Source organism: Lepus europaeus, unplaced genomic scaffold, assembly GCF_033115175.1.
Source record: "Lepus europaeus isolate LE1 unplaced genomic scaffold, mLepTim1.pri SCAFFOLD_34, whole genome shotgun sequence".
Classification (NCBI taxonomy): Eukaryota; Metazoa; Chordata; class Mammalia; order Lagomorpha; family Leporidae; genus Lepus; species Lepus europaeus.
Window position 1 is genome coordinate 3,150,285 of NW_026909213.1, and position 10,211 is coordinate 3,160,495.

The 10,211-nt window shown below is 41.1% G+C and overlaps 1 pseudogene; it reads left to right on the forward strand.

Annotated features, from left to right (window-relative positions):
* Positions 1-1,231: 1,231 nt before the first annotated feature.
* LOC133754948 (zinc finger protein 606-like) lies at positions 1,232-9,928 on the forward strand (annotated as a pseudogene).
* Positions 9,929-10,211: the final 283 nt, after the last annotated feature.

Sequence of the window (10,211 nt, forward strand, 5' to 3'; positions counted from 1 at the left end):
GGGAAAAGCAATGGAAGATGGATCAAGTGCTTGAGAACCTGACACCTATTTGGGAGACCCGGTTTCATTGTGAAGCTCCTGGCTTGGGCCCCGCCTGGTCCCAGCCACTCAGACATTGTAACCATTTTGAGAGTGAACTGGTAGATGGAAGATCTATCTCCAACTTCATTCCATTGATCAGAGAAGGTGTATGGTGTAATTCAATTTTTATGAATTTTTGAGACTTGCTTAATGGCATAGCATGTGGTCTAACCTAGAGAAATTTCATACACTGCTGTGGATTCACTGGTGTGAATCCACTGCTGTGTATTTTGAAGCTTTAGGGTGGAATGTTCTATAGGTATCTGTGAAATCCATTTGGTCTATAGTGTCAATAACTCTGTTGTCTCCTTGTTGATTTTCTCTCTGGTTGATCTTTACATTGCTGAAAGTGGGTTATTGAAGTGCCCCATTACTAGTGTATTTGAGTCTATGTCTCTCTTTAAATCCACTAACATTTTTTTATGTATCCAAGTGCCCTGTAGTTAGGTGTATATACTTTTATAATAGTCATTTCTTCGTGTTTACTTGATCCTTTGATCATTTCATGGTACCCTTCTTTGTATCTTTTAAATTTTTTATGTGCAACTATTTTGTCTGATATTAGGATGGCTAAATGCGCCCATGGCCCACAGCAAAGCCACGAGCCCTCCAAGCCAGGAAAAGAGGTGGAAGCTTCTGAGGGACAATATCAACTGGACCTTTCTTCCTCCGTGGTGGTGCTTGCTGTTCATGCCTGGAGCTAGAGACAGCAGTGGCCCTGTAAAATAACCATTTGCTTAACTTGTCAGATGGCTGGGGGGTGGGGAGCCTGCAAGAACACCCTCTCTACCTTGCGCAGATGGCACCTCTGCTGGAAAAATTGGAAGGGCTCCTGCTGCTTGAATACATTTCGTCCAACAAGGATCAGCCTCCCAGGGCACTGTGCATTGCACCCTGGCCAAGGGACACACAGGCCCCAGCACTGGCTACAAGGCCTTATCTCAGCTGGGACAACAAAGATGTCATTGCACTGAAGTGAGGCCGCGGTGGCCACAACCGCACATGGATCTGCAGGAAGCCCTCTCGACCTCGCCCTGGTCCCCTGCTGTCTGCCAAGTGGACAGAACACAGAAGTGCCCTTGGCCCCTGGATCAGCCAGGGTGCACCCCAGCCATGCTCAGGAACAATGCCCTAAGCACAGCCTCCCGCCATGCCCCTCCCATGTATAGCTGCTGCATCAGGATCCTGCAGCCATGGCAAACAGGGCAGCACCATCCTCATGGTTAATGTCACCACCAACCTGGGGCGAGCACTCACTCGGTGTCAACAGAGACTGAATGCCACTGGAAACCTCCCCCAGAGTGAGTCACCAACTCAGAGCTTCAGAGAGTGTCTTCCCCGACTGATGTGACAACACTTGAGGGCTGGAGGGGACAGGAAAGTGAGGGTAGCAGCTCCAGGAAGCCCTCTCCTTCATCCACCTCTGCAGAGAAACTTGAGGTGCACAAAAGCTAGAGAGAATCTGTTAGCCCTGCCCCTCCAAGCTGCCACCGCACAGGACACTCAGAGAACAGCCCCGGTCATACATTCACATGGCAGGATGGAAATCCCTGCACCCTGGGATCCCTCCAGTGCTGGGACCTGGTCTGTCCTTGGACAGTGGGAGGGGCAAGTGGTGAATGGGAAAGAGCAAGGAGAATCCTGGTTCCATGCCCAGTGAAATGAGAGAGCTTAGGCAAGGCAAAAGACCTCGCTGAGCCTCAGCTTTCACATCTATGCAGTGGGAACAGCCACAGTACCTGCCTTGGAGGAGTGCCAAACCCTGGACCAATGTGGGCACAAAGTAAACCCTCAGGAGGAGTGGTCACAATGCAACACCCCTGCCTCCCCGGATGTGGTTCTCTATGCTCACCAATATCAGCTGCACCTGCTAAAGCCAAGCCTGACTTCCTAAAGGCAAATGCAGTGACTTTATTCAGTAACATTTCTGAGGACCTGTGACGTGCCCCAAGCACAAGTGACAGGAGTGTGGGTCTAGAGAGACAGATCATGGGGGCATATAGGGTGGCACTGGAGACAAACACTGAGGTCAGGAGGCAAGGACAGTTAAGTGATCTGAAGTCACCCAAGACATTGGTTACCATGTCTCTTTCCCTGATAGCCTCACATGGAAACAGGGGGATAGTTTCCAGCAGTGGGCAAGGCAGCAATCACAGAAATGGTTGGAGGGTTGCTGGACCTCCCAGCTCAGACTGAGCCATTGGGATGGGGCAAACTGCAACCCTGGGGCCAGCCTGTTGAGTGGGTGTGTCTATCTACAACCCAGTGGGTCTCTGCATCTCCTGTCTGTGCAGCAGGGAGGGCGTGCAGAGATGGAGGCTGCTGAGACTGCCCACTGTTGGCGAGCAGGAGAAGGAGCAGGGTAGGGGTGGAGGGGGGCATGGTGCCAACACAGGAAGTGGAGCCCAGGCCCCCTGCACTAAAAGCTATGCGAAACTGTGGCCTTGGGAATCTCTGAATAGATCACAGGTGTCCCATCCCAATATGAACATTATTCATATTAAATTATTCCTTTATATCTACTTGTCACTACTATTCTTACTATTTATTTCTACTTTATAGTATTCAAAATTTTTTCATAACATTCATTTTTTTCTTTCAGAATATTACTATCGTGCATATTATCAATACCTTATGTCTACCAATGCTAGTAGAGTGAACATGTGATCATCTTGATTGGGTTTTTGATTAGAATATCACTGAATTGGGGATATTTTCCTGACATTGTTCATGTTTATATTTTTAAATTGTATTATATAAAACAATTAGGGAATGAGTCAGGGAGTAAGGGAGAGAAAGATGGATCTTCCATCTAATGGTTCACTCCCCCAATGGCTACACCATCCAGGACTAGACCAGATCACAGCAAGGGGCCCTGAAATATACCAGGCCTCCCAGGTGGGTGGTAGCAGGCACTCAAATATTTTAGCTATCATCTTCTCCCCACCAGACATACTTGAAGTGGATCTAAAGCCATGTAGCAAATCCTACCTCTCAAAACTTACTCCATTTTGTTTGGCTCTTTCACAATGGGATCATTAAAGCCAAAACTTTTGCTTAGTTTTCTTGGCCATGTTCATAGATACCTCTTTTGAGAATTGACTTTGGCCAGTATTGTAATCCTATCTTTTTGAGGTGACATAAGTCTTAACTTTTCTTGTGGTCTATAGGAATGTAAGTAAATCTTTGATTGTTGATATTTTATAAAGTGTAGATCCCAATGTAGAAACCTTCCATGTATGATTTTATAGTAGATGGTATAAACTTTCCTTGGTTGTCCTATGTCTATTCTTTTCTCAAATATAGCACTGTTGTGCCTTTTAGTTCACTAAATTACCTCCTATCTGCCTGCCACTATATTTTTGCTGTTTAGCAAATTACTTTGTATTACTTCCAATAATCAATATATAACTTTCATGGCAATGGGTGAATATCAGTTCTGTTGTTTTGTTTCAGTGAAGTTCCGTTATTTGGGAATATGAATTTTATCCTATAGTAAGCATATCCTACCAGTGTGAACTTCAAAACATCTTACTTGTTGGTTGTGACATCATCATATCACAGAAAATTCTCTAAGTTGTACTGACAATGTCCACATTGTCTTATACTAGTGCAGTAATTCTCCATTCCCAGGTGATATTTCTTTAGCATTTATGGAGTTTTAAGGCACTAAATTAACTTTTTATTGTGAAGTTCAAAAGTGCAACTTTTAATAAAAATGTCTTCACATTAAGGTAATCCTGTTTATTGTCATGGCTTTTGCTTTTCTATCTTCAATTTGTTTTCCAATTATAACAGAATTAGATTAGACTATTGTTCAACAAAATTCTTTATGTCTGCTGGTAACCCCATTATGGGCCCTCCATAGTAATGCTAAATAATTCTTGTAGTATAATTTATGTTGTAATATACACATTTCCTTTCATTTACTTTAATTCATTAATATCACTTGTATGCAATAGCAGTATCTTCATGCAGTTCAATGTCAGTACTGTGTATGTTATGTCAACTGAGTGGCCTTTTCCTGGTGATGTCATCAGCTCCAGCTAAAATCTTTAGTTTCTCCTGGCAACTTTCCTGTTCACAATTTCTCAGAACCTCTTAGGCCAGTGAATTCCATTCCCATTTTTTTTGGAGCTAGGAGGGATTTAAAATTTACATGTAATTTTGAACTTCAGAACCATGAATCTGGATATAGCATATTTCCTAAATTGTCATCCTGAAAACTGGTATGACATTTCTTTTATATATGTTCATTTGTAAACTTTTAATTTTCGATTTTAATTTAACTGAGGTGGACTATTTTTCTTCAAAATCCATTTATATACTCATTATTTTATTATTGTTCCTATTAAATGACAGTTTAACACACTGTAGTCACAATATGATTTCCATTTAACCAGCTTTTATATTTGTTTCTTGCCTTTGAATTAATAAGTATCACATATGTATCATTAATATCCCAGAGAAAGGCAATGCTGCTCAACCATCTTGCTTTGCTTCTTCATTGTGAGGTCATCAGTACCAAACTGCTATCTGGTGTGCTCACAGCTTTCTTATTTTGATTTCTCTACACTACCTTATGCAAATTGATTTATTTTTTCTTCTAGGTCATAAATTTTGTGTTATTCCAGAGATCTCCAAGACTACACTAACTTTCATCTTTTTTTCTTTTCTGTACATTAATGTTGAATTTGAAATGTGCAGCTCATATTTCTAGTATTTTCCCATTACATTATCCTGACAATTGGCATAATCTTTGCTTTATTTATCTTTGCTTTATTTATCTTTGTTGATATGCTCTTTTATTTCCAATTTCAAAATAATCATAATGGACTACTTTCCACCAAATATCAATTCCTTATAATTTCTTTCACTTCATCATTTTTTTTTCTAATGAATAAGTTCTCACAGTAAAAAATGTAGTTTGAATTGTATCAAGTGCTTTCCTATAATATTTTGCTTGTGTTTGAAAATCTCAGGGATACAGATATGATTCAACATATGCAAATCAATAAATCTTAAATATTAACTAAATGAGAGATTAAAAACCATATAATTCTTAATAGACTTAAAGAAAGTATTTGCTAAAATACAATCTTCCTTCATGACAAAAATCTAAAAAGTTGGGTATATACAAAATGTGCCTCAACACAATAAAGGTAATTTGTTGAATATTGGATGTGGAATATTGAATGGGGAAAATCTGAAAGCATTCCCATCATGAACTGGAACCAGACAGGAATGTATTCTCAAAACACTTTTGTTTTTCAATGAATTGCTGTTAAAATGAGAGAGGAGAGAGAGAGAGAGAGAGAATTATGATAGGGATGGTAATTTGGCAGAGTGGTTTGAACTGTCTTCTGTGATGCCAGCATCCCATGTCAGAGTGCCAAAAAAAGTTCTAGTTACTCCACTTCTTTTTTTTAAAGATTTATTTATTTATTTGAAAAGGAGAGAGAGAGAGAAAGAGAGTGAGATGAGGTCTTCCATCCAATAGTTCACCCCCCAAATGACTGAAATGGCAGGAGCTGAATTGATCTGAATCCAGGAGCCAGGAGCTTCTTACAGGTCCCCACATGAATGTATGGGCCCAAGGACTTGGGCCATCTTCTAGTGCATTCTTAAGCCATAACAGAGAGCTGGATGGGAAGTAGAGCAGCAGGGACTTGAACTGGTGCTCATATGGGATGCAAACACTGCAGGCAATGACTTCACAAACTATGCCGGAGCTGCAGTCCCTGGTTATTTGACATCTGAACTCACTTTCTTCAAATGTTCTTGGAAAGGTTTTCAAAAATGACCCAAGCAGCACTGGTTCAAATTCCAGCTGTTCTAGTTCCATGCCAGCTACTTGATAATGTGCCAGATATGGAAGTTGAAGATAGACCAAATATTTGGGCCCTTGTAACTGTGTGGAAGACCCAGATGAAGATCCTGACTTTGGCCTGGTCCAATGTTGGCCACTGTGTACACTTGGGGAGTGAACCAGCAAATGGAAAATCTCTCTCTCTCTCTCTCTCTCTCTCTCTCTGTTATTCTGACATTCAAATAAATAAATAAACTTTAAAAATAGTCCAACTGCTTCAACTCTTGTCACCCAGGTGAGAGACCTGGATGGAGTTATTCAGTTTTGGACTCAGTCCTGTTCAGACATGGCTGTTGGGGTCATTTGGGACATGAAACAGTGGGAGAGATATCTCTCTATCTCTCTCTATGTGTATCTCTTTGTCTTTCTACCTTTCAATGAAATAAATAAATTTTGAAAAAAGCAACTAAGGAGATACAAATTAGAAATGAGTAAATCAAATTATCTCTATTTACATTAGACATGATCCTTTACATAAGGGCATAAAAGATTCTACACTGATTAGTAGAGAATTCAACAAAGTTTCAGAATACAAAACCAACACACAAAATTAATGTAATTCTTAGACATCTAAAGTAATCTGGCTGAGAAAGAACTTATAAAAACTATTCTATTCTAAATAGCTATAACCAACTTTAAATACATAGGAATAAATTTAATCAAGGATGTGAAAGATTTCTACAATGAAAATTAAACATCAATGAAAAATGTAGAAAAAAAAAACAGAAGAAATGAAAAATATTTCCATGTTCCTGATTTGAAAGAATTAATATTATTAAAATATCCCTAATACCAAACCAATTTACAGATTCAAGTGTAATCTACCTCTGTGGTGGAGGTGAGGCCTTTCTCTGGGCTGTGGGGCTGCAGCCTTTACATCTGTCACCTCAGAGAGCCCAGAGGCTCATGAGAGCAGGCAGGGGGCCAGCGCAGCGCCAGGACAGGTCCTGGGCTGGCCCCTTAGCACTGCCGCCATTGGCCCTGGAACCTCCCTCCTCCCAGCTCTAGGCTCCCTGCCTCCTCTGGCCAGGCCAGGGAGGCCCCAGTGGTCCCTGTGCTTTGGTCCTGGTGCACCTTTGTCCCAAGGGCCACGCACAGAGTTACTCAGCACATGGCCAGGACGAACTTCAGCTCTGGACAAAAGCCAAAGGAAGAGATGCTGAGCCTGCTGTGTCACCTGCGAGGGGGCTGGGGTGGTGGCTGCTAGCTAGCAGGCATTTCTCATCCATGCCTGTTTGCATAAAGAGCTGTGGAAGATATTGGGAATGGGTTGGGAACAGCCTCAGGTTCTTGTTAATATGTAATGACTGGGAGATGTCAAACTGAACACGATGGTTTTGGCATAGGTCCATCCAGGTGCTCTTTTTGCTAGTGGGTATGCTAATGCTTCACACACAGCCCCAGGCATCCGTCAGATAAGTCTGGAGACTTACACAAGACATGGAGTTGGGAGTCTGGGAGACAGAACTGCCTGTGACTTCACACCAGGACAAACAGGCTGAGTTGAGCATTTTCGTACCCTCCAGAAGAAACCCTAGTACCCGTTAAGCAGTAGCTGTCCACTCCCCCCTTTCCCCTAGCTCTGTGCAGCCACTGATCTGTGAGGATTCCAGGTTGTGTATTGTGCTCCTGGCCCTGCAGTTGGTAGAGATCAGTCATTAACCCGTGGACTTCCTGGGATGCCTTTACAGACCAGACTTGGGGGATGGCAGCTGTTGACTCATGGCCCTCCTGGGTTCTGTGTCCTCAGGACCCTGCCTGGCACAGGGATGGGAACCCTGAGGAAGAGAGGAGGGCTTCCAGGCTCCCAGCAGCCCCTGTCCAAGAACCAGTATCCTTCAAGGATGTGGTGGTGGACTTCACTCAAGAAGAGTGGGGCAGTTGAACCTTGTTCAGCGGACTCTGTACCATGATGTAAAGCTGGAGACCTATGGACATCCGCTGTCTGTGGGAAAATCAGATCACCAAGCCTGAGATCATCTTGCTGTTTGGACAAAGAGCCATGGTCAGTGGAGTAAGCATACCCTAAAGCACTTGTCCAGAATGAATAAAAAATATTGAAAGTAAAGCATTGGTCCCAATAGAAAGCATATTTGAGGAGGAAAAATCCCATGAAATGAGGTTGGAAGAATATGTATGGGATGATTCTTGGTTCTCCAGGATAGAAGTTTTAGACAGTAAACACCAATTAAAAATGTACCACATGAACCAGAGTACAGCTATGAGGCAAATGTTTCCCATGCAAAAGCAAGTGTGCTGTTTCAAAAAGGCTCAGAATTCTGTGAACTTGGGTCAGAGTACAGCCAGAACTTAAACTTTGGTCCTTCACAGAGAGCTTCTCATGTAGAACATCTCTGTAAGCCTGAAAAATATGCTGAAAGCTGGAAATGTAACTCAGGCATAATGTATGCAGATAAGGTTACCTGTGAAAATAAGTATGACAAATCCTCTACCAGTCCATTCAACCTATTCACACTATAAGAATGCAAGCTACAGATAATCTTTTCAAATGTACTGATGCTGTTAAATCTTTCAATCATATAATACATTTTGGTGATCATAAAGGGATCCTTATCAATATAAGGAATGTCATCAAATTTGTAACCAGAGCTCACCATTTAGTGAACATCCAAGATTTCATGTTGGAGAAAACCAGAATGATTACAAAGAATATGAGAATATCTTTTACTTCTCATCCTTCATGGAACACCAAAAAATTGGTACTATAGAGAAAGCATATGCATACAAGGAATGGGAAAAAGTCTTTGGATATGACATTCCTTACACAACATACAAGCACTTATAGTTCTGAGAAACCCTATGACTATAATGAATGTGGAGCTCATGCCTTATTCAACATATGAAATCTCATACTGGAGAGAAATCCTATGCATGTGATAAATGTGGAAAGCTTTTTAGGAATCATTCAGCCCTGACTAAACATGAATGGAACCACACTGGAATAAAACCCTATAAATGTAATGAATGCGGAAATGCCTGCAGCTGGAATTCTCATCTTATTGTATGCAAGAGAATTCATACAGGAGAAAAGCTTTATGTATGTAATGAATGTGGGGAATCTTTCAATTGGAATTGTCATCATATTGGACATCAGAGAACTCATACTGGATAGAAACCTTTTGAATGTACAGAATGTGGGAAATCTTTCAGCTGGAGCTCTCATCTCATTGCCCATATGAGAATGCAGACTGGAGAGAAGTCCTTCAAATGTGACAAATGTGAAAAAGCCTTTAGGGATTACTCAGCCATTAGTAAACATGAAAGAACTCACTCTGGAGCAAAACTATAAAAATGTACTGAATGTGGCAAATCATTCAGCTGGAGCTCCCATCTTATTGCCCATCAGAGAACTCATACAGGAGAAAAGCCCTATAATGTCAGGAATGTGGCAAAGCATTTAGAGAACACTCATCCCTTACTAAACATGAAATCATTCATTCTGGAATTAAGCCCTATGAATGCAATAAATGCAGAAAATCTTTCAGGCAGATGGCTCACCTTGTCAGGCATCAAAGAAGTCTTACTGGAGAAAAGCCCTATGAATGCAATAAATGTGGGAAGTCTTTCAGTCAGTACTGCCACCTTGATGCACATTGGAGAATTCACACTAGTGAGAAACCTCATAAATGTAATCAATGTGAAAGATCCTTTAATTGTAGCTCTCATCTCATTGCACACCAGAGAACTCATACTGGAGATAAACCATACAGGTGTAATGAATATGGGAAAACATTTAATGAGAATTCTTCCCTTATTGTATACTTGAGAAACTGTACTGGAGAAAAATCCTAGAAACACAAGCATTGTGAGAAAGCTTTCTGTAAGGATTCTTCCCTCATTATTCATCAGAGAACGCATAGTGGAGAGAAACACTTTATATACAATGGATGTGAAAGAGCTTTTAGTGGTCACTCAGCCCTGCTTCAACACCAGAGAAATCACACTGAAGAAAATTGAATTGAATTGCAGAAAGATTTTTGATAACACACTGGGAAAAAAAACCTCATAAATATAATGAAGAAGCGAAATTATTCATTAAGAATTTTTATTAAGACGTGTCCCCTTGTTATTCAGTGGAAAATATCTTAGAAGAAACCTTATGAATGAAAAGAATAGGGAAAAGCTTTCAGCAGGTATGTGGTCCTTACTCAATATAAAATAATGATGACCAAAATTCTAAACTCCCCTATGGCCTACCAAGAACCTATACTTGAGGTACATGACTGGCAAAAAGGCATGT